Here is a 25,641-nt window from a genome sequence, read left to right on the forward strand (position 1 = left end):
TCTTCTTTAAATTTGCCAAATTACATGTAAGGGAACTGCTTAGTTCTGGTGGCACACACATTTAAAGAACGGCTTGGCCTAGATTATTTGATGGGGTCTTTAGAAATTATAAAATGCAGTTTTACAGTATTGTATTAAGTAAACTAGGAAGTAAATGAGGTCACGTTTACAAAGTGAAGTGGAAATTTGTGCATTACCTTGTAGAACTGGGCTGTAGAGAGTGTTAAATCAGATCATTCAGGCCATAGGCTTTTTTTTTTTTCCCTCTCTTATCAATTATGAAATGTAACTGTCTATACCACCTGAATTTAATAGATGTTAGCTGCTTCACAAGATTGAACTGACTTAATATACCTACTCCTATTGGGTCCTTGGCCTTGAACAAGAGTTCTGGGCACCCTGGAGTTAAGCCACCAAGGGCTTAATTGCTTCAGATATCTCTGCTTGTTTGTAATTTGGGTTTTGTTTGCTTCTAGTCCCTCGGGAGTGCTTTATGCTGTTCACTTAATTGAAAGTGGCTAAAGCTGAGTGAGGCAGCAGCATTGCAGGTGGCATCTTTGGGGTCAATTTGAGAAGACTATTGAAATCCTCTTGGTTAGTTTAATAATTATCTCTGATTGAGGTAGGATTTCAGTCTTGAGACGAATGGGAGATTCCAGAAGTTTCCCATTGGCTTTAGGGAATAGAAATTCCCCAAGCAATTAGCTTTTCCTAGAGGGTGTTTCTATTTAATAGTGCAGTCGATGATGTTAGAAAATGGAGTAGAAATGACATGGGGGGAATTACACACAAAAGACAGGGAAGAATAAAAAGGCAGTTATTAAAGACTTGGAGTGAAAGATAAAAAAAGATTACAAAGATATCTCAAGTAGCTCAGTAAGGAGAGGAACTACAGAGGTGTATACAGAGAAAAATGAAGCCCATTTTAGGATTTTAAAAGAAAATTGTTATTGTAAAAATAGAGAAAAGCTTTTCTAAAGCACAAAATAGTATTAGTATTTCAAAATAATGTAAAAGGAATATTAGAACTAGCATGGACGTGAATAGAGGAAAGAAAGGGAAAAGCTTTAAATGATAAAAAAGGCAGATTTTGAATAAATAATAAATAGGATATGGTTGTTTTTCTTTTATATTTTTGCATCACTCCATTCAAGTTTGTGTGTGTTGTACCCTCCAAGTTCTTCTAAAGTTTTGAGGCTATGCTTCTTATCTTAGCATTCTGATACCTAGAGTGATATATGACTCTACCAACTTACAATTCTTGGCCGGGTATACATTAGTGACACCTTAGAGTTGAAAAACATTAAAATATCACATAGTCCAGCTTCTTTTTTAAAGCCGGTTGTGTAATTCAATGGAGCCACTGAGTTCCGCAGCAATCACATACATTTTTCGAGATAGTGAAGAAAGAAGGAGATGGCCCTTAGACTCTACTGTATGACAGGCACTCTGCTGGTTACTTACACACATGCTTAGAGCTAGAAATAATTGAGAACTTGTGAGGTAGGCATTGCACTAAAGGCTATACACGTACAAATCACTCTCAAACTCACAGTGACTCTACATTGCAGATTTGGAGAATAGCAAATTATGAATGCACAATTATGTGTGAAAGTAACATATATTTAGAAAAAGAAAAAAGTCACAAAATTCTGCAAATCGTAAAGTGCTGACAAATACCACAGATATTACATTTAACACATAGTATCTTTATTAACTGCGTAGTTGCCTTGCACACTTCTGTAAGTCTTTGACTTTTGATATCATCAATAAGTATAAAATGTATATTTAATCTGAAATTAAGACATAAACAAAAGGAAATTAAATGCATTTACAAAATGTGGCTATATTGTATTGAGCTACATAATTGTGTAATCGCATTACTCTTAAATTGCATACATTGCCTTACTGATCAATATGCATGGGAGTTTTTGTCGCCGGAGCACTTGGTTCTTCTGACTGTTTTGTTGCCTTAGTAGCAATTTCACTCACTGATTTGTCTGAATGTGCCAGAGAGTTCAGCCCAACATGCATCAGATATGCTAAGATACAGTCCAATACCTTGAGATGCACATGACAGCCAACTTCACATTCTGATGTCCTGATTCTTTGTAGTACTGTTAGAGGAATGCTCCCTATAAACAAAAGAATTTGAGGCAGTTCAACTTTGTGCAAAATTCTCATTTAAAATGTGTTATATGTTTATAATTGTATATGCTGTGTTATTGAGTATATTCCAGACAGGTAGTAATTTTTGTTTTCACTAGGTTCTATGAGATTTAAATGCACTGCTTATAATTTTATACCATTGATGACTATAAGAAATTTCCACAGGTTGCGTCCTGATCACACAGATTTCAAACGTTATTTCTCCTCCATTATTCTGACTTCCAGTACTGAGAGATGTAGGGCATGTTCATAGAACAGGAACTCTAATACCATTTGTTATTTGTTTCATGGAACCAGGTGAGTTCAAACAGTGAGAGGTGCAAGTGTTCTGAAATCCATTTCTATTCCTGGATGGTTAACAATAAGCTCACTATACACAAAACCAATTGTGAACCACATAATAATATAACATTAAACCCAAAAGAAATATATCCTCCTCTGAAATTCTCCTTTGCAAGATCGCCAAAATGCCGACAGTCACTCTAATGCCATCTGTCACAAGGGAAGAGTGATGAAAGGGAAGTAAGAGTGTAGAGAGACAGTGGTGTTTACTGATTAAGGTTAAACTATCTTTCTTTTCCAAATTTTCTATAAATGTGTGAACATGTGAACACATTTTTGGAACTTCTTCTAGGGCCTTGTAAGAACTCCATGCAAGTGAGGGTCCCTGAGTCCTAAAGTTCCATTCATTTCATGACAAATCCATCTCTGGCAATGCATAATTTATTCAAGTAATTCAAGAAAGTTTCAATGGAAATATTATGACTCAATTTTCCAAATAGATTTTAATAATCCTATGTCACCTCTATCTATTCTATTTTTACCGATTAACTTATTCAAATCTTTTATAAAATAGTTTTTCATTTATTATTACTTCTTATATGTTCCTAGAAGGCAATCACAATTATAAATTTTTCTATCCCCCAATAAACCTAACTCAGTGCTTTGCATAATTGATGAATATATAGTGAATTGATTAGAAACAAATTAAGTAAACAGAAAATGGACTACATATCTTTTCCTCATAGCAGTTAAGTGTATCACCATAAAAATGAGAAAATTAGGCACCAAATTAAAAACTGGTGAGATGGCCTTGGGTGTTTAATACTTCACAGCACAAATGACCAGTAAACCTCCTGACACTGTCTTGATTTCAGTGGGTTGGCTGGTTGCGCTGGTTGAGGATAGATGTGATTGTTGCTGTTCTTTGAGCTTTCTGGCAAAAGTAATACAAACTATGCAAACTAATACATATTGAGTAATTATTTTGTGGCCGACACTATTCTAAGTGTTTTTTTTACAGGTATTAAGTCATTTAACTCTCAAAAGAAACTTAGCAGGTAGATACTATAATCATATCCATTTTAATTCTGAGGCAGTTTAGGCACAGAGGCTATGTAGCTTAGAAACTGGAGAGACCATGCTCTGAAACACTAAAATCTACTGTCTCATAACAGGAACACTGTAAACTCAAGAAACCAATGGAATTTCCTTATCTCAGAACCCCTGTCATTGATCACCTTGTTTCAACACTCACTGCCTCTGAGGCCATCAGGAAGAAATACAAAATTCAAGTTAATCTCCACTTTTTCCAAGGCTCCACTAGAGTTATACCTGAGGAATAAGAAATGTGTAAACTCACGTGAATAAAAAGTACAGAGGAGAAGATAAATTTTTGAGATTAGAAAATAGACACACATAGCAAACGAAAGAAAACTAAGTTAAGAGGAAGGTGATCCAGATGATTTGTAGGACAGAACCACAGAAGCCTCAGGAACTCCAGGCACCAAATACCTCTGAAAGTGCGGGGGGAGGGCCAGGTGAGGTGAAACAGGATAGCTATATGGAAATCTGTATAAGAATCAGTTAGATAAACAGATCCTTTCTCAGTCATGTTTAGGACATTGATAATAATGGGCAATAAAGATCAGTTCTTCCCACACTCCCATTCACAATAGCCACAAAAATAATATAATACCTAGGAATACAGCTAACCAGGTGGGTAAAAGATCTCTGCAATGAAAATTACAAAACACTGCTAAAAAAATCAGAGATAATACACATGAATGGAAAAATTTTCAAAGATCATAGATTGGAAGAATCAATATTGTTAAAATGGACTACCGCCTAAAGCAATTACAGATTCAATGCTACTCGTGTCAAACTACCAATGACATTCTTCACAAAATTAGAAGAAAAAACTATTTTAAAATTCATTTGGAACCAAAAAAGAGCCTGAATACTCAAGGCAATCCTAAGCAAAAAGAACAAAGCTGGAGGCATCATGTTACCTAACTTCAAACTATACTACAAGGTTACAGTTATCAAAGCAACATGGTACTGGTACAAAAACAGACAGACAAATGGAACAGAATAGAGAGCCCAGAAATAATGCCATATATGTGCCACTATCTTTGACAAAGTCACACACACACACACAAACACAAAGCAAAATAGGGAAAGGACTCCCTGTTCAGTAAATTGTGTTGGTATAATTGGCTAGCCATTTGCAGAGGACTGAAACTGGACTTTCTTACACCATATACAAAAATCAATTCAAGATGGATTAAAAACTTAAATATAAAACTTAAAACTATAAAAATCCTGGAAGATAACTTGGGAAATACCATTCTGGACATAGGCCCTGGCAAGGATTTTACGACTAAGATACCAAAAGCACTTGCAACAAAATGAAAAATTAACAAATGGGACCTAATTAAACTAAAGAGCATCTGCACAGAAAAATAAACTATCAACAGAATAAATGGATGACCCACAGAATGGGAGAAAATATTTGCCAACTATGCATCTAACAAATCTCTAATACTCAGAATGTATAAGGAACTTAAACTAACAAGCAAAAAACAAACCACTCCATTAAAAAGTAGACAAACAGGCTGGGCATGGTGGCTCACCTTTGTAATGTCAGCACTTTGGGAGGCTGAAGTGGGCAGATCACTTGAGGTCAGGAGTTCAAGATCAGCCTGGCCAACATGGTGAAACCTGGTCTCTACTAAAAAACACAAAAATTAGCCGGGAGTGTTGGTGGACCCCTGTAAGCCCAGCTACTTGGAAGGTTGAGGCATGAGAATTGTTTGACTCTGGGAGGTGGAGCTTGCAGTGAGCCAAGATTGCACCACTGCACTCCAGCCTGGGTGGCAAAGGGAGACTCCATCTCAAAAATAAATAAATAAATAAATAAATAAATAAATAAATAAATAAAATAAAATAAAAATTAGACAAACAACGCGAACACTTTTCAAAAAAAAACAGAGCACATGTATGTGGCCAGAAAGATATAAAAAAGTGTCGAGCATCACTAATCATTGAAGAAATGCAAATCAAAACCACAGTAAGATACTATCTCACACCAGTTAGAATGGCTATTATCAAAAAGTCAAAAAATAACAGATGCTAGTGAGGTTGCAGAGAAAAGGGAACACTTACACACTGTTGGTGAGAATATAAATTTTTTAAACCATTGGGGAAAGCAGTGTGGCAATTTTTTAAATAACTTAAAACAGAATTACTATTTGACCTGGCAGTCTCATCATTGGGCAAAATAAACTATCAATAGAGTAAATAGATGACCCACAGGATGGGAGAAAATATTTGCAAACTATGCATCCAACAAATATCTAATATCCAGAATGTATAAGGAATTTAAGCAAACTAACAAGCAAAAAACAAACCACCCTATTAAAAAGTAGACAAACAAGCTGGGCGTGGAGGCTTTCCAAATACAATTACAAATATACCCAAATGAATATAAATCATTCTACCATAAAGGCACACGCACACATATGTTCATCACAGCACTATTCACAACGGCAAAGACATGGAATCAATCTAAATGCCCATCAATGGTAGACCAAATAAAGAAAATGTGGTACATATACAGTGTGAAATACTATGCAGTCATAGAAAAATGAGGTTCTGTCTTTGCAGCAGCATGGATGGAGCTGGAATCCATTATTAGGTACTATGCTTATTACCTGGGTGATGAAATAATCTGTACACAAAATCCCCGTAAAACACAATTTGCCTGCACAACAAACGTGCACATGAATGCTTGAACTTAAAGGTTTAAAAGAATCAGTTCTTTCAGTGAGATAAATTACAAAAAAATTGGATGAAATGCAAGATTTATCTTTTTAGAAGCATCAAATGCTAAAAATTAGCAGTGAGGTAGTTGGGGTCAAATGTTCCAATCCAGGAGAAGGTATACTCAGAGAAGTTCCATTCCCCCTCTCACTCTTGATCCTCCATTCTCATTTCCCTATTCTCTCCACCTGTTTCTACCTACTCTCTGTAGGTGATCTTTCTCATTAGATTCTAGTTTATCCTTCTAGTGTTCCGTTTTGTACAAATGAGCAGATCCCTATATATTTTATTGTATCCTTTTATTTGTTGTATAAAAAGCAGCATATACTATAGGTACACTTTTGCACTTTGCTTTCCTTTTGATTTTATGTCTTGGAAATCACTCCCTATCTGTTCACAGAGTTTTGCCTCATCATTTTTTATAGCTGTATAGTATTCTGCTTTTTGGGTGCCATAGTTTATTCACTCATTCTCCTCATATAGGCATTTAGATAGTTTTCCAAGTACAGTTACAAACAATGTGATAATGAATAACATTACATATACATTTTCATATTGTTGGAGGTGTATGTGCAGGATAACTTCTGGAGTAAAAAGTACGTGCATCAGTAGTTTTATCAGATATTGCTAAATCTTCCATTAAAAGTTATACCAAACCGGGCACGGTGGCTCACACCTGTAATCCCAGCACTTTGGGAGGCTGAGGTGGGAAGATCATGAGGTCAGGAGTCAGAGACCAGCCTGGCCAACATGGTGAAACCCCATCTCTACTAAGGCTACAAAAAATTAGCTAGGCGTGGTGGCTTGCACCTGCTCCAACCTGGGCGATAGGGCGAGACTCCGTCTCAAAAAAAAAAAAAAAAAAGTTGTACCACTTTTCCTTCTTAGTAGAAATGTGTGGGAGTACTTGTTTCTCCACAACCTCACCAACAGGGTGGATTGTCATACTTGTACAATTTTCAGTTATCTAATAGGTGCCAAATTTATACTTAAGTGTTATTTTTATTAACATTCCTTTTTCTTTTTTTTTTTCTTGAGACAGGGTCTCCTGACAGCAACTCCTGTTGCCCGGGCTGGAATGCAGTGATGTGATCATGCTCATTGTAGCTACTACTAGGTAGCCTACTAAGTAGCTGGGACTACAGAAATGTGCCACCCTGCCCAGCTAATTTTTTGTATTTTTTGTAGAGATGGGGCTTCGCTTTGTTGCCTAGGCTGGTCTCTGACTCCTGCACTCAAGGGATCCGGCCTTCTGAGTCTTCCAGAGTGCTGGGATTACACACATGAACCACGTCTTAACGTTTCTTTGATTATAAGTGACTTTGAATACTTTTTCGCATGTTTAAAGGACTGCTTTTCACTTTTTATTTGAGTTGTTTTCCTACCTTTCCCTCATTTTTCCATCAGATACTTGGTTCTTTGTGTCTCAATTTTTAAGAGTTCTGTCTATATTAGGGATATTACCTATTTGTGATATATGTTGCAAAGATTTTCTCCCAGTTTGTCAATGTTTTTTGACTGTTGTATTGTATTTATTTTATTTTATATTTATTTTGTCATTCAAATACTTTAAAAAATGTATGTAGTCAAATGCAGCAATCTTTTGTTCCCTCTGGATTTTGAATCCTAATTAGAAAGGCTTTTCTAGTTGGATCCTGATGCTCCTGCCTGTAATCTCAACAGTTTGGGAGGCCAAGGTGGGAGAATCACTTTAGCTCAGGAGTTCAAGACCAGCCTGAACAATATAGTGAAATCTTTGTCTCTACAACAAAAATTACAAATTTAGCTGATCCTGATGGTGTGCACCCACAGTCCCAGCTACTCAAGAGGCTGAGGTGGGAGGGTTATTTGAGCCTGGGAGGCAAGGGTTGCAGTAAGCCAAGACTGCACCACTGCACTCTGGCCTGGGCAACAAAGCAAAATCCTATCTCTGGAAAAAAAAAAGAAAAAAAAAAAAAAAAGAAAAACGGCTTTCCCTACACAAAAGTTAAAAGGAATTCAACTGTAATTTCTCCAAACCCTAATAGCTGAGATAAATAGTGTCTGACTTTGAGCTTAGTCAATTTAATTTATTTCAGTTAGGTCCCTGATTAAGTAAGAACTTATTCTAGTTTGTGGTGTGAAGTAAAGATACAATTTTGTCTTTTTCTAAATAACCAGTCGTTCCAGGACAATTTAGAGTCTATCTCTGTCCCAGTGGTTTGAGATGCTACTTTTATGACATTCTAACTTTTCATATGCACTTGGAATAATTTCTGGGCCGTTTTATGCTATTTACTGGCATATTTGTTTATTCATTTATTAGTAACATCATTTTGATTGTATAAGTTTTACAGTATTTTTAAACATGCAGTAGGGCAAAGCTAACCTTGTGGTTTTCCTTTTTTGGTGTTTTCCTTTCTATTCTTGCATGCTTGTTTTTGCATATATTACTATGCATATATCCACATTACTAATGTGGATTTGACACAGTATCTTGATTCGTTCAGCAGATGTAAGACAACATTAGTACAAAAAAAAAATCTACTCAGTGCACCAGTATCACCTTCCCAGTGGAGAAAGAAACAGAATCCCCAAACGCAAGTATTTAGGAACCAATCATTTATAAGAGTATGAAAAGTTTAGGAGGTGGTCTGACATTTTTTTCCTATTTCTGTTTTGCCTACACCTAACACCTTTCCCTAAGATTTGAAAAGTGTGTTACTGTTAATACAAAAATTATAAAATCTACAAACAAAATAATCAACAAAAACATTTTTGCCTAAGGGGACAGTACAAAGTGTCACTTAATGTAATTGCTGTTACATGTCCGTTATTGATTTCGCTATCATTTTTGTCATGTCTTTCCTTTTCTCTTGGTGTCTCAGGAAGAACTTACTCCTGTGAGCAAGAGAGCGCCCTTATTACTGACTAAACTCAAAGTCAGACACTTACTATTGCCTCCTTAACTGTCAGGGTTTGGATAACATTTAAACCAGTGACTTTGGAGGATTATGGCTTTCGTTTTCTTGCTTCCTGACATGCAACTTAAATGGAGTGAATTCATTTGGGGGGATTTTTTTTTTTTTTTTTCTATTTTGCGTTACACGTGTAAAGTAATTTATCATTGCATTAGCATTCTGGGTTGCACAAAATCAGTGCTGGAACTTCTAAAGAAAGTCAAGTTGACAATGATGAAGAATATGATTTGAAAAAATAGCCTGTAAAATAATTATTTTTTCCACCTTCATTCTTCTTGACTTCCTCCACTCCAACATTTTTTCTTTTTTTTTTTGAGACAGAGTCTCGCTCTGTCACCCAGTCTTGAGGGCAATGGCGCCATCTCGGCTCACTGCAATCTCAATCTCCTGGGTTCAAGCAATTCTCCTGCCTCAGCCTCCAGAGTAGCTGGGACTACAGCACTCCAATGTTTTTAAGTGCTTCAAACTTATGGGCAGTGACTGGCCATTGTTAGGAAGGAAGATAACAGAGTTCTTTAAAGCTAACTAACCAGACATTACATTTTTTAAAAATCACAAAAACACCACAAACATTTAATTATTATGAGAAAGAAAGCTGATTGAGAGATTTTACTAAACTTTAAGTCAAAGTATATATTGACGGTGGACCTATTTATTGTGATCAATGTCAGAATTTAATTCCATATTTTCCAACATGATTTTAATTTCAGAAAGAAGAGGCTGTTAATAATAAACTTCCATGAAAAATTAAAGAGACAGTCTATGTAGTTGAACAGATGGAAAATTTGAAAGAACACTCCAAAATTGCAGTTTCTTTCATTTTTCTAAAAACTTATTTATCAAATATTCACACCAGAATTCTTTCTTGTACATCTTAAATTATGAATGAAACATGTGAACCAGTGGCATTCAGTTGCAAACTTAACCTTATTTCTTACCTTTTGAAAATATTCTTTTTCTCCCTGTGTGGTTCCTCTTCTAGATACTTTTATTTAACAATGTATTTTTTTTGCATGACAAAGTTATTATTTACATACTATCAAACTTACCCTTTTAAAATGTACAACTTGGTCATTTAAATATGTTTACAAGGTTATGGCACTATTACTACTATGGAGTTTTAGAACATTTCTTCTCTCCAAAAGGAAATCCCCTTTCTGTTAGCAGTCATTTCCCAATCTTACCTCCCTCTTCTTCATGGAAACCACTAATCTATTCTCAGTCACTTTATATTACCACATATCACATGATTATATATATTTGAAATGCAATCATATGATATGTGTTGTTTGTGATTGACTTCTTTTACTTAGCATAATGCTTTTAAAGTATATTCACTTTGGAGCATGAATCAGTGTTTCATTCTTTTTATTTCCAAATAATATTGCATTGTATAGCTGTGCCCCATTTTGTTTTGCCCTTGTTCAGTTAATTAATATTTGGGCTGATCTCACTTGTTGGTTATTGTGAATCATGTTATTAAGAAGATTTGTGCACAAATTTTATTTTTGGCAGATGTATGTTTTTATTTCTCTTGGATATACACATAGGAGTGGAATTGCTGAGTCATATGGTAACTCTATGTTTACTTTTTTGAGGAATTGACAAACTGTTTTCCAAAGCAATTATAAAATTTTACATTCCTACCAGCAATATAAAAATTTTCTATTTCTTCACATCCTTATCCACACTTGTTATTGTCTGCGCTTTTAATTTTAGGCATCCTAGTAGATATAAAGTGCTATGTAATTGTGATACTCATTTGTATTTCCATAAAGCCTAGCCTAAAAGATAAAGCATATTCCTGTGTGTTTACAGACCATCTATGTGTCTTATTTTGGGGAAATGTTTATTCAGATGCTTGGCCTATTTGTCAGTTGTGTCATTTGCCTCATTATTATGGAGTTGCAAAATTTTCTTATGTATTTTTTCTGAATAACAACTACTTAATAGATACATGATTTCTGAATACTTTCTCTCTGTCTGTGTGTTTTCACTTTCTTTATGGTATTCTTTAGAGATAAAATAGTCTTTAATTACAATGAATTTCAACTAGTCTATTTTTGTATTTGTGCTTTTAGTGTTTTATCTAAGAAACTATTGCCTAACCCAAGGTCACAAAGTTTACTACCATCTTTTTCTGAGGCTTTTATATTTTTAGCATTTACACGTATGTGTATTATTAATTATTAGTTAATATTTGTGTATCATGTGAGGTAGGAGCCCAAATTCATTCTTTTTAAAATTGATATATAATAGTTGTACATATTTATGTGGTACATGTGGTATTTTTATATCTGTATACAATGTGCAATGGTCAAATCAGGATAATTGGGATATACATCAGCTGAAGCATTTATCTTTTCTTTGTGTTGGAAACATTACAATTCTTCTCTTCTAGTTATTTTGAAATGTCGAATAAATCATTAACTATTTTCCTTCTATACTATCAAATATTGGAACTTGTTTTTTCTATCTAATGGTATTTTTGTACCATTTAACCAATTTCTCTTTATCCTCTCCTCCCCCTTTCCCTTTCCAGCCTCTGGTAACCACCATCTTCTCTCTACCTCCATGAGATCCAGTGTTTTAGCTCCTGCTTATGAGTGAGAACGTGTAATATTCATCTTTCTATGCTCACAATGACCTCCAGTTCCTGCCCTCTTGCAGCAAATGACAAGATTTCGTTCTTTTTTCCAGCTGAGTAATATTCCATTGTGTATACATATTACATTTTCTTCATTCATATACTGTTGGACACTTAGGTTAATTCTATGTCTTAGATACTGTGAATAGTGTTGCAATAAACATGGGAGTGCAGACATCTCTTTGATATACTGATTTCCTTACTTTTGAATATAAACCCAGTGGTGGGATTGCTAGATCATGTGGTAGTTCTATTTTTAGTTTTTAAAAGAAAACTCCATATCTTTTCAAAATGACTACACTGGTTTACATTCATGCTAATGGTGTACAAGCACTTACTGTGCATTCTCTCCAGAATTTGTTATTTTTCGACTTTTTGATAATAGCCATTTTATCTGGAGATGATATCTCATTGTGGTTTTGATTTGCATTCCCCTGATGATTAGTGATGTTGTCCTTTTTTTTATTTTTTCCATATACCTCTTGGCCATTTTTGTATCTTCTTTTGAAAAAAAGTCTATTCAGATCATTTTGCTTGTTTCTAAGTGAGACCATCCTTTTTTGATATGTGTTTGAATTCCTTATATATTCTGGTTATTAATCCCTTGTCAGATGAATAGTTTGCAAATATTTTCCGATATTCTATAAGTTGTCTCTTCACTTTGAGGGTTTTCTTTGCTGTTCAGAAGTTATTTAGCTTAATGTTATCTCATTTGTCTGTTTTTCCTTTTGTTATCTGTGCTTTTGGGGTTTACTCCCCCAAAAAATTTTTGCTCAGACCAATGTCCTATAGCATTTCTCCAAAGTTTTCTTTTACTAGTTTCATAGCTTCCTGCCTTACATTTAATTAAGTCTGTAATACATTTTGATTAGTGTTTTGTATATGATGAAGAAAGGGTCTCACTTCATTTTTCTGCATATGGTTATCTGGTTTTCCCAGCACCATTTATTAAAGAGATTCTCTTTTCCCCAATGTACGTTCTTGTCACCTTTGTTGAAAATGAGTGAGCTGCAAATGTGTGATTTATTTCTGGGTTCTCTATTCTGTTCCACTGGTCTATGTGTTTGTTTTCATACCAATATCATGCAGTTTGGTTACCATGGGTGTGTAGTATATTTTGACGTCCAGTATTATGATGCCTCCAGTTTTGTTATTTTTGTTCAGGATTACTTTGACTATTTTGGAGTCTTTTGTGGTTTCATACAAATTTTAGGATTTCTTTTCTATTTCTGTGAAGAATATCATTGTTATTTTAATAGAGGTTGTATTGAATTTGCAAATCATTTTTGATAGTATTGACATGTAAAAAATAATGTTTTTCCAATCTATGAGCATGACATCTATTTCCTTTTTCTTGTATCCTCTTTAATTTCTTTCATCAATGTTTTATACTTTTCAGTGTAGAGAACTTTCACTTATTTGGTTAAATATATTTCTAGATATTTTACATTTTTGTAGCGATTATAAATGGGATTAGTTTCTTGATTTCTTTTCTAGATTGTTCACTGTTAGCAGATTTAAATGTTATGGAGTTTTGTATGCTAATTTTGTATTCTGCAACCTTACTGGATTTATTTATCAGTTCTAACCATTTTTGATGGCATCCTTAGGTTTTTCAAAGTATAAGATTATGTCATCTATGAACAAAGATAATTTGATTTTTTCCTTTCTAATTTGGATATCCTTTATTCTTTCTCTAGTCTGATTGCTCTGGCAAGGACTTCCAATATTTTTTTGAATAAGGGGAGTGAAAATCAGCATCCTTGTCTTGTTCCACATCTTAGAGAAATGGCCTTCAATTTTTTCCTTATTCAGCATGATGTTAACTTTGGGTTTGTCATATATATCCTTTATTATTTTGAGGTATATTCCCTTTATATCCAGTTTGTTGAGTGTTTTACAACAGATAACAACTTATACTTGATCACAAAATGGAATAGAAACAAATGAAAAACTAAAAAACACTTCACTATAGCTCCATCCCTCCACATCTAGACTTTTTGTTTTCTGAGTTTGCATTTTATATGCTTTATTTCTTAACAATTGCTGTGGTTACTATTATTTTTAATAGATTTACCTTTTAGTCTTCATACTAAACCTATGAGTGGTTTGCACACCACAATTACAGTATTAGATTATTCTGAGTTTGTCTGTGTACTTACTTTTATCAGTGGGTTTTATACCTTTAAATGTTTTTTTTTCCTGCACATTATTGTTTTTTACTTTAGCATTACTTGTAAGATGGGTTTGGTAGTGATTAATTCCCTTAGCTGTTATTTGTCTGGGAAGGACTGTATCTCCTTCATATAAGAACGATAGCTTTGTTAAGTACAGTATTCTTTTTCGCTTTTTTTTTCTTTGCAAAAAAATATGTCATACCACTCCCTCCTGGTCTGTATGGTTTCTGTTGAGAATTCTATTGCCAGGTGAATCGGACATCGTTTATATGTTTTGTTATTTGTTTCTTTTCCTTCACTGCTTTTAGGACTACCCCTTTGTCCTTGACTTCTGAGAATTTGATTATTATATGCCTCAGGATAGTCTTATTTGGGTTGGAGCTGTTGGTGATCTCTGACTTTCCTTGTACCAGAATATATTTTCATGCTTGGAAAGTTTTCTGTTATTATTTTTTCAATGGTCTTTACACTCCTTGCTCTTTCTCAACTCCCTCTTGAACACTAATGATTTCTAGATTTACTCTTTTGAGGTAATTTTCTATATTTTGTAGGCTTTCTTTATTCGTTTTCACCCTTCTTTTCTTTTTTATATTCTATGTATTTTCAAATGGCCTGTTTCTGAGCTCACTGTTTTTTTTTTCTTTGCTTGATCCATTTTGGTGTTAATGCCACTAGTGCATTTTTCAGTTCAGCTAATGTATTTCTCACATCAAAGATTTGTTTAACTATTTTGCTATTTCAACCTCTTCGTTCAATTTATCTGATAATTTTCAGAGTTGTTATTCTATGTTGGAGTTCTCTGAGGTTTCTTAAAATTGCTATTTTGAATTCTTCATCTGGGGCTCACACATTGCTATCTCATTAGGGTCAGTCACTGGCTTCTTGCTTTGTCCATTTGAGGAGGTCATGGTTGCCTGCTTGCTGCTGTTTCTTGCGGGCATATCTTCATATTGAATAATTAGTTATTTATTCCAGTCTTCTCTTGTGGGCATATCTTCATATTGAATAATTAGTTATTTATTCCAGTCTTCCCTGGAGAAAAAAACGAAATATTGAATAATTAGTTATTTATTCCAGTCTTCCCTGTCTGGCTTGTTTTGTTTTTCTTGGATATATTTACTTAGAAGTTCTTTGCAATTTACCTGTTGAATTTCCTTTGTACTAAATTACTACATCCTTTTTTAGCATTGGATGGCACCTTAAGCTCCACTTTGCCTTGGCTGTAGAAAATTTTTGGAACGCTATCTGTCCCATATGGGGTAGGTCCCATAGAGGATATCCCAGCTGTGTGGGAAGGCTGTCTAGGGGTTTGTGCCCAGGGGACCAATGGAACATGCCTACTATAGCATGATGCTGATGAATAGCCCATTCTGACCTGACAGCTCTTTTGGAGATACAGAGCAGAGTTTTTATGGGCTGCGGATAGTAGTCCCCTCTTCTCTTTGTCTCTGATTGCCCTAAGGGTTTTTTTTCTCTAAAGGCACTTTCAATGCTTTCCTTGAGTGAGGCAGAAACAGTTCTCCTGAAAGTGAACATCAAATGGTGGGGGAGTTGGTTGTCTACCTCAATCTCACTTTTCCCAGTGTAGAAACTGTGAGTCTGGGGGAGATTTTCCATTTACAGTTCCTAGTATATTAAACAAGGGGCATCATCAGTATAGGAGTCTGAAACTCTTACCATCTGCTTGGAGTTTTATCACTTCTCTGTGGCACAGGGATTGTCTCATCCTTAGACTTGAGTTCTGAGGTATTGCTAGGGATAATCTTGGTGCTGGGTATTTGTTTTTGGCTTTCTTGGGCTTGGGGTGGGGAGTGAAGCTGGATTGCTTCTATTCTGTCATTTTGGTGACAAAACTCTTCCAAATGCTTCTTTTTTAAACGTCTACTGTTATGATCATGCGTTTTTGGTCCTTTAATCTATAAATACGGTCTATTACACTGGCTGATTTTGTGATATTAAACTGATTTTTCATTCCTAGAATAAATTCCATTTGATCATAACATAAAATTATTTTAAAGTGTTAGATTCTGTTAGTATTTTGTTGAGAGTTTTGCATCTATGTTTGTAATGAATATTGTTGGGTAGTTTTCTTTTTCTTTTAGTCTTTTTGTATGGTTTTGTTGTGAGGGCAATACTCACCACATAGATTAAGTTGAGAAGTATTCTTTTCTCTTTTTCTTTTTTTTTTGGAAGGAATATGTAAGTATTGGTATTAATTATTCTTTTAATATCTGGTAGTTTTCACCTGTGAGGCTGTCTGGCCTGGGATTTTCTTAATGACAATTTTATTTACTAAATCAATCTCTTATATGTTATATGTGTATTCAGATTTTTCATTTCTTTTAAGTCAGTTTCAGTAATTTTTGTCTTTTAACAAAATTTTGCGTTTTATCAAAGTTGTCTAATTTGTGGGTATGCAGAGGTTTATACTGTGCCCTTATAATCCTTTTTGTTTCTATCAGGTCATTACTGATATCTGCTGTTTTAATACTGATTTTATAATTTCAGTCTTTTTTTGTTTGGATAGTCTAGCTATAGGCTTGTCTATTTTATTGACCTTTTCAAATAATCAACTTTTGTTTTGCTGATTTTTCACCATCATTTTTCTATTTTCTATTTCATTAATTTCTTCTCTAATCATAACTATTTCATTCTTTCAGTTTTCTTTATTTTATGCTTCTTTTTCTAGTTTATTAAGGTGGAAGTTTAGGTTACTGCTTTGAGATCTTTCTAGTTTTTGATATAGACATTTGCAGGTATAAATTTCTTTTAATAACCTGCTTTTATAGTATCCCATAGCTTAATAAACAGTATTTCTATGCTTTCTTTTTTCTGTTCCCACTTTCTTTTCGTCTTAACATTTATTTGAGCTTTGTTCTAGGCCAGTATTCATTTATATCTTAACTGATTTCTGACGAGCCTTATTTGGAGAGACTAATATTATCTCCTAAAATATTCATGTGAAAACAAATTCGGACCATGCTGGGACTGGAACCAGACCTGAGTCAAAGTGGATGTATCCTGGGCTTTACACTCTCTTGAGACTCCCATATCACAAACACAAAAAAGATAAATTTATTGAAGAAAATATGGATGACAATTGGTAAACACATAGCTTCACCACAGTAAAATCTATTACCTTGAACACCTGCTCTTGTAACTAATAATTTTCTAGCTCTAGGAAAATACCTCTATTTCTCTTGCCTTAAAATGAAAGACAGCTACATCTGAGTGCTTTGAAGGTTTGTGAGTGGTGTTACTGCTTACTTTTTGAAGAGAAAAACAGAAACTGTTCAAAATGTTGGGGAGGATTTGAATGGTAGCAGAGCATAAGTAAGGGAAAAGACCAATTAATTAACTTGTCAAGTCCTTTTTCTCAGATTGCATGAGTATACAGATTCTTGCTTATCAGTGGTGCTAAGAATCTGTTTTCTTGCTTCTCTTAATATAATTTTGGGTTCTAGAGGTACTCATGAATTAGCTTAAAATTTTAATCATTGCATGGGGAAACTGAAGGAAATGTTTCCGTGTTCAATATCCAACAATTAATATCATTTTAGGACTAATATATGTGATGACTTTGTGAAGTCAACTTTGGACAAATGTTTCTTCACTGTCTCTATTCAAGGACATACAGCTATCATGTAGTGGCCCCATTGACATAGGCACAGATTCTGTGGAAGGAAAAGAACAATTGTATTATTAGAAGTATTACTTTTTGAGCAATCAACTCTGTTCCTAACTGTATGTGTCTGAGATAGTCTTTAGCAAATTTATAGTTTGGTCGTAAAGTTTAATGCCCTTATTAATGTGCTTTGAGTACTTGAAATGTAACTAATACTTCACTCCAAAGTTAGAGTATAAAGAGGGTTAAACCACTGCTAATGTTCTCAAAGATATTTTAGTTACAAACATAAAGAAATCCTACTAATAATGACTATGGTGCTCAATAAAAATAATAATTCAAACTGCTATTATTTGAGCACTGAAAAGATAAATAAATAAAAACTGAAGTTTAAAGAGAGTAAATAACCTCCCCCACATTAAGAAAAAGTTAAAATTAGCAGTAGAAATAACCACACACGATTCTTGTGAAAAGAATGATCCTAGAAGGTGATTTCAAATTTATTTGGAAAAAGAACAAAAAATGAAACACAGATGAACTGGAAAAATAAAGCCCAGTTGTATTTTCTGTAGCTTAGAAGCCCTCTTTTGTAGGCATTGACCTCCTTCCTTGAAAAGTTAACACTGACACATCATCATACATGATAATAACATCAGCACATCGTCTTCCATAGACAATATGGGCAGAAATTGTGTTCAATGCAGGGCCAAATAACCTCTTAGGCCAAGAGACTCCTGACATATTATTTGAGTATTGTTCTAGTTTATGCTAAGGTACCTATAGCTATAATGTTTATTTATATTCTGTCTTTGCATTTGTCTTAGTGTCATAGTTTATTGAGGCTGCTATAAAAATGCTTTAGACTGGTTACTTTCAAATAATAAAAATTTTATTTTTCACAGTTCTGGAGGCTGGAAAGTCCAAAATTGGGAAGCCAGCAGATTCAGTGTTTGATAAGAGACTATTCTTCCTAGATGACATGTTCTATGTGTTCTCACGTGGTGAAAAATCAATGCACCTCTCTGAGTCCACTTAGAATAATTCTGCAGGTACGTGGTAGGCGTATATATTTAAGGGCAATGTGGTTTGGCTTTGTGTTCCTACCCTAACCTCACCTTAAATTTTAGTTCCGATAATCCCTGTGTGTCATGAGAGGGACCCTTTGGGAGGTAATTTAATCATGGAGGCAGTTACCTTTATGCCGTTTTTGTGATAGTGAGTGAGTTCTCATGAGATCTAATGGTTTTATAAGGGACTTTCCCCCTGTTTGTTTGCATTTTCTCCTTCCTGCTTCCATTTGAAGAAAGACATGTTGCTTCCCTTTCTGCCATGATTATAAGTTTCCTGAGGCTTCCCCAGCCATGCTGAACTATGAGTCAATTAAGCCTCTTTCCTTTACAAATTACCCAGTCTTGGGTATGTCTTTATTAGCAGTGTGAAAATGGACTAATATAGTAAATTGGTACTAGGTAGTAAAGACACCTGAAAATGTGAAAGCAACTTGGAAACTGGGTAACAGGCAGAGTTTGGAACAGTTTGGAGGACTCAGAGGAAGACAGAAAATGTTGGAAAGTTTGAAACTTCCTAGAGACTTGGAAGGTTCAGAAGACAGCAAGATGTGGGAAAGTGTGGAACTTCCTAGAGGCTTGTTGAATGGCTTTGGCCAAAATGCTGGTAGTGATATGGATGATAAATCTAGTCTGAGTGGTCTCAGATGAAGATGAGAAACTTTTTGGGAACTGAAGCAAAGGTGACACATTGTGCTTTAGCAAAGAAAGTGGTGGCATTTTGCCCCTGTCCTAGAGATTTGTGGAATTTTGAACTTGATAGAGGTGATTTTGGGTATTTGGCAGAAGAAATTTCTAAGCAGCAAAACATTCAAGAGGTTACAGAGCATAAAAGTTTGAAAAATTTGCAGCCTAACAATGAAATAGAAAAGGAAAACCCATTTTCTGGGGCAAACTTTAAGCCAGCTGCAGAAATTTGCATAATTAATGAGGGACCAAACACTCATCCCCAAGACAATGGGGAAAATGTATCCAGTGCATGTCAGAGACCATCATGGGAGACCTGTCCATCACAGGCCTGGAGGCTTAGGAGGGAAAAATGGTTTTGTGGGCTGGGTCAAGAGCCCCATTGCTCTTTGTAGCCTTGGGACATGGTGACCTGCATCCTAGCTGCTTCAGCTCCAGCCATGGCTAAAAGGGGCCAATGTACTGCTCAGTGCATTGCTTCAGAGGGTGGAAGCCCCAAGCCTTGGTTGCTTACAATGGTGTTGGGCCTGCAGGTTCACAAAAGTCAAGAATTGAGGTTTGAGTTCCTCTGCCTAGATTTCAGAGGATGTATGGAAACACCTGGATGTCCAGGCAGAAGTCTGCTGCAGATGCAAAGCCCTCATGAAGAACCTCTGCTAGGGCAGTGTGGAAGGGAAATGTGGGGTTGGAGTCCCTACACAGAGTACCGACTGGGGCACTTCCTGGTGGAGCTATGAGAAGAGGTTCACCATCTTCCAGATCCCAGAATGGTAGATCCACCAACAGCTTGTACCATGTGCCTGGAAAGGCCACATACACTCAACACCATCCATGATGGCAGCCTGGAGAGGGGATGTACCCTGCAAAGGCACAGTGGCAGAGCTTTTCAAGGCTCTGGGAGCCTATCTCTTGCATCAGTGTGACCTGGATGTGAGACATAGCGTCAAAGGAGACCATATTGGAACTTTAAGGTTTAATGACTTCCCTATTGGATTTCAGAGTTGCATTGGGCCTGTAGCCCATTCGTTTTGGTCAGTTTCTCCAATTTGGAACAGGTGTATTTACCCAATGCCTGTACCCTCAGTGTATCTAGGAAATAACTAACTTGCTTTTGATTTTAGAGGCTCATAGGCTGAAGGGACTTGTCTTGTCTCAGATGAGACTTTGGAGTTAGACTTTAGATTAATGCTGGAATGAGTTAAAGATTTGGGGGAACTGTTGGAAGGGCATGATTGTGTTTTCAAATGTGAGGACATGAGATTTGGGAGGGGCCAGGGGTGGAATAATATGGTTTGGCTCTGTGTCCCCACCCAAATCTCACCTTGAATTGTAGTTCCCATAATCCCCACGTGTCATAACAGGGACTCAATGGGAGGTAATTTAATCATGGCAGCAGTTACCCTCATGCTGGTCTTGATATAGTGAGTGAGTTCTCATGAGATCTGATGGTTTTATAAGGGTAAAATCCCCTTTTCTTGCATTTTCTCCTTCCTGCCTTCATGTGATGTGTTTGCTCTCCTCCTGCCATGATTGTAAGTTTCCTGAGGTCTCAGCCATGCTGAATTGTGAGTCAGTTAAACCTCTCTCTTTATAAATTACTCAGTCTGGTATGTCTATTAGCAATGTAAGAATGGACTAATACAAAGGAATATTTTGATACAGGCATACAATATGTAATAATCACATCATGGTAAGTGGGGTATCCATCACCTCAAGCATTTATCTATTCATTTGTGTTACAGACAATTCAGTTATACTTTTTTAGTTATTTTAAATGTATAATAAATTATTGTTCTCTATAGTCATCCTATTATGCTATTAAATCATAGATTTTATTCATTCTATCTAACTATAGTTTTGTCCACATTAACAATACCTACTCCCCTGGCCCACACTACCCTTCCCAGTCTCTGGTAGTAATCATTCTATTATCTATTTCTACAAATTCAGCGGTGTTAATTTTTAGCCCTCACAAATGTGTGAGAACATGTAAAGTTCTCTTTTCTGTTCCTCTTACTTAACACAGTGTTCACCACCTCCATCCATGTTGTTGCAAATGACAGGATCTTATAATTTTTTTTGTAGCTGAATAGAACTCCATTGTGTATATGTACCACATTTTCTTTAACAATTCATCTGTTGATGGACACAGGAGGTTTTCAAATCTTGACTATTGTGAATAGTGCTACAATAAACATGGGAATACAGATATGTCTCTGATATACTAATTTCCTTTTTTTTTGGTATATACCTAACAGTGGGATTCCTGGATCATATGATAGAGCTACTTTCAGTTCTTTGAAGAAACTCCAAAATGTTTTCCATGGAGACTGTACAAATTTACATTACCACCAACAGTGTACAAATGTTCGCTTTACTCCACATTCTCACCAGCATTCACTATTGCCTGTCTTTCAGATAAAAGTCATTTTAACTGGGGTAAGATGATATCTCATAATGGTTTTTATTCACATTTTTCTCTGGGTATCAATGATGTTGAGCACGTTTTTCATATGCTTGTTTGCCGTTTTATGTGATCAGTTGAGAAATGTCTATTCAGATCTTTGGCCATTTTAGCATCAGATTATTAGATTTTTTTCATATTGTGTTGTTTGAGCTCTTTATGTATTCTGATTATTAATCTCTTGTTAGATGGCTAGTTTACATGTATTTTCTTCAATTCTATGGGTTGTTTCTTCATTTTGTTGATTGTTTCCTTTACTGTAGAGAAACATTTTAACCTGATGTAATCTGATGTGTCCATTTTTGATTTTGTTGCCTGTGTTTGTGGGGTATTACTCAAGAAATTTTTGCCCAGACCAATGTCCTGTAGCTTTCCCAAAGTTTCCTTTCAGTAACTTCACTGCATTGTGTCCTGTATTTAAGTCGTTAATCCATTTTGTTTAGATTTTTGTATATGGTGAGAGAGGGGTTTTGCTTCATTTTTCTGCGTATGGTTTTCCAGTTTTCTCAGCGCCATTTATTGAATAAACTGTCTTTTCTCCAAAGTATGTTCCTGGCACCTTTGTTAAAGATGAGTGAGGTGCAAGTGTGTGTATTTATTCCTGGGTTCTCTATTCTTTTCCATTTGTCTATGTGTCTGTTTTTATGCCAGTATCATGCTGTTTAGGTTACTGTAGTTCTGTAGTATAATTTGAAGTCAGATAATGTGATTCTTCCAGTTTTGTTCATTTTGCTCAGAGTAGCTTTAGCTATTCTTGGTCTTTTGTGGTTGCATATAAATTTAGGGTTTTTTTTTAACTCCTATTAAGAATGTCTTTGGTGTTTTGATAGGGATTGCATTAAATCTATAGATTACTTTGTGTAGTATGAATATTTTAACAGTATTAATTCTTTGAATCCATGAACACAAAATACTTTTCCATTTTTCTGTGTCTCCAATTTCTTTCATCAATATTTTATGTTTGTTGTAGATTAATCTTTCTTAGTTAAGTGTTTCTCTAGATATTTTATTTTATTTGTATTTACTGTAAATGGCACTAATTTCTTTATTTATTTTTCAGATTGTTCACAGTTGGTATATAGAAATGCTACTGACTTTTGCATGCTGATTTAGTATCCTATAACTCCACTAAGTTTGCCAGTTCTAATAGATTTTTGGTTGAGCCTTTAGGATTTTATAAATAAAAGATTATGTCATCTGCAAACCAGGGTAACTTGACATCTTTCTTTTCAATTTGGATGTCCTTTAGTTTTCTTTTCTTGTCTGATTGCTCTAAATAGAACTTCCAGTACTCTGTTGAATAAAGTGGTGAAAGTGGGCATTCTTGTGTTATTCTAGATTTTAGAGTAAAAGCTTTCAGTTTTTTTCCCATTCTGTATGATACAAGCTGTTGGTCTGTCATACGGCTTTTATTATGTTGAGGCATGTTCTTTCTATACCCAGTTTCTGAGGGCTTTTACTATGAAGAGATGTTGAGTTTTATTGTATGATTTTTCAGCAATATGATTTTTGACCTTCATTCTGTTGATGTGATGTATCATATTGATTGATTTGCATATTTTGAACCATCATTATATCCTGGGATAAATACCACTTGGTCTTGATAAATGATCTTTTAATGTGCTGTTCGGTTTGACTTTCCAGTATTTTATTGAGGATTTTTGCATCAATGTTTATGTGGCGTTTTTTTTTTTTTCTTTTTGCAGGGGTGTATCTTTTTCTGGTTTTGGTCTCAAGGTAATACTGGCCTCATAGAATGATGCAGAAAGTATTCCCTCATCTATTTTGTAGAGTATTTTGAATAGAATTGCTATCACTTCTTTAAATGTTTGGTAAAATTCAGCAGTGAAGTCATTGTGTCCTGGGCTTTTTTTGTTTTTGCTTTTTGGTTGAAGACAATTTATTACAGTGTTAATCTTGTTAGCTATTACTGATCTGTTCAGGTTTTGGATTTCTTCATGGTTCAATATTGGTAGGTTGTATGTGCCTAAAAATCAATTCATTTCTTCTAGATTTTCCAATTTATTGGCATGTAGTTGCTCATAGTAGCCACTAATAATCCTTTAAATTTATGTGGTATCAGTTGTTATTTCTCCTTTTTCATCTCTGATTTTATTTATTTGGGTTTTCTCTCTTTTTTTTCTTAGTCTGGCTATAGATTTGTCAGTTTTGTTTATCTTTTACAAAACTGACTTTTTGTTTCATTGATCTTTTGTAGTTTTTTTCTTCATTTCAGTTTCATTTATCTCTGCCCTGATCTTTATTATTTATTTTACTCTACTAATTTTGGGTTTGATTTTCTCTTGCTTTTCTAGTTCTTTAAGACACATCATTTGGTTATTTACTTGAAGCTTTTCCTCTTTTTTGATGTTGACATTTAACTCTATAAACTTCTCTCTTACTACTACTTTCATTGTATCCCACAGGTTTTTGTATATTGTATTTCCATTATTCTTTCTTTCAAGAAATTTTTAAATTTCCTTCTTAACTACTTAATTTACCCTCTGGTCCTTCTGTAGCATATTGCTTAATTTCCACATGTTTGTATAGGTGCCCAAATTCCTCTTATTGATTTCTAGTTTTATTCCATTGTAGTCAGAGAAGATGCTTGATATAATTTCAATTTTTTGAATGTTTTAAGACTTGTTTTGTGACTTAACATATGGTTTACCTTTGAGAATGATCTACATGCTGGGCAAAAGAAGGTCTATTGTGCAGCTCTTGGATAAAATGTTTGGTAAATATCTCTTATGTCCATTTGGTCAGATTAAGTCCAATGTTACTTTGCTAATTTTCTGTCTAGATGGTCTGTACAAAGGTAAAAGTGAGGATGTTGAAGCCTCCAGCTGTTATTGTATTGGGGTCTCTCTCTCTCTTTAGCTCTATTAATATTCGCTTTAGGTACCTGGGAGCTCCAGTGTTGAGTGCATATATGTTTAAAATTATTATATCTTCTTGCTAAATTTACTGCTTTATTATTATATAATCTTCTTTGTCTCTTTTTAAAGTTTTTGTCTTGATTTAAGTTTTGTTTGATTTAAGTATAGATAGTTCTGCACCTTTTTGTGTCCATTTGTAGGAATATGTTTTTCTATCCCTTTATTTTGAATTTATATGTGTCATTACAAGTGAAATGTTTTTCTCATAGGCAACAGATCATTGGATTTTTTTAAAAATTCATTCAGCCACTCTGCCTTTTGATTAGAGAGTTTAGACTATTTATATTTAATGTTATTATTGATAAGTAAGGACATACTCTTGTCATTTTGTTATTTATTTTCTGGTTGTTTTGCAAATTTCTCCTTTCCTTCCTTCCTGTCTTCTTTTTAGTGAAAGTGATTTTCTCTGGTGGTAGGTTTTCATTTTTTTTCTTTTATTTTTGAAGATTTTTCTGATTTGAGGTTACAATGAGTCTTGCAAATAATGTTTTGTAAGTCATTATTTTAATCTGATTTTATAAGCAAACAAATTAACAACTAAAGAGAAAACTAATACTCTGCACTTTAAATTCACTCCCCACTTTTTAACTTTCTGTTGTTTCTATTTATATATTATTGTACTGTCTATGTATTGAAAAGTTGTAGTTATTATTTTTGATAGGTATATCTTTCATTCTTTCTACTCAAGAGATTAGTAACTTATATCTCACAATTACAGTGTTATAATATTCTGCATTTTTCTATTTTCTTACTATAACTCAGGAGTTTTCTTCCTTCAGATTTTTTTTTATTGCTCATAAAT

The sequence above is a fragment of the Mandrillus leucophaeus genome, unplaced genomic scaffold (assembly GCF_000951045.1).
Source record: "Mandrillus leucophaeus isolate KB7577 unplaced genomic scaffold, Mleu.le_1.0 Scaffold302, whole genome shotgun sequence".
Taxonomy (NCBI): Eukaryota; Metazoa; Chordata; class Mammalia; order Primates; family Cercopithecidae; genus Mandrillus; species Mandrillus leucophaeus.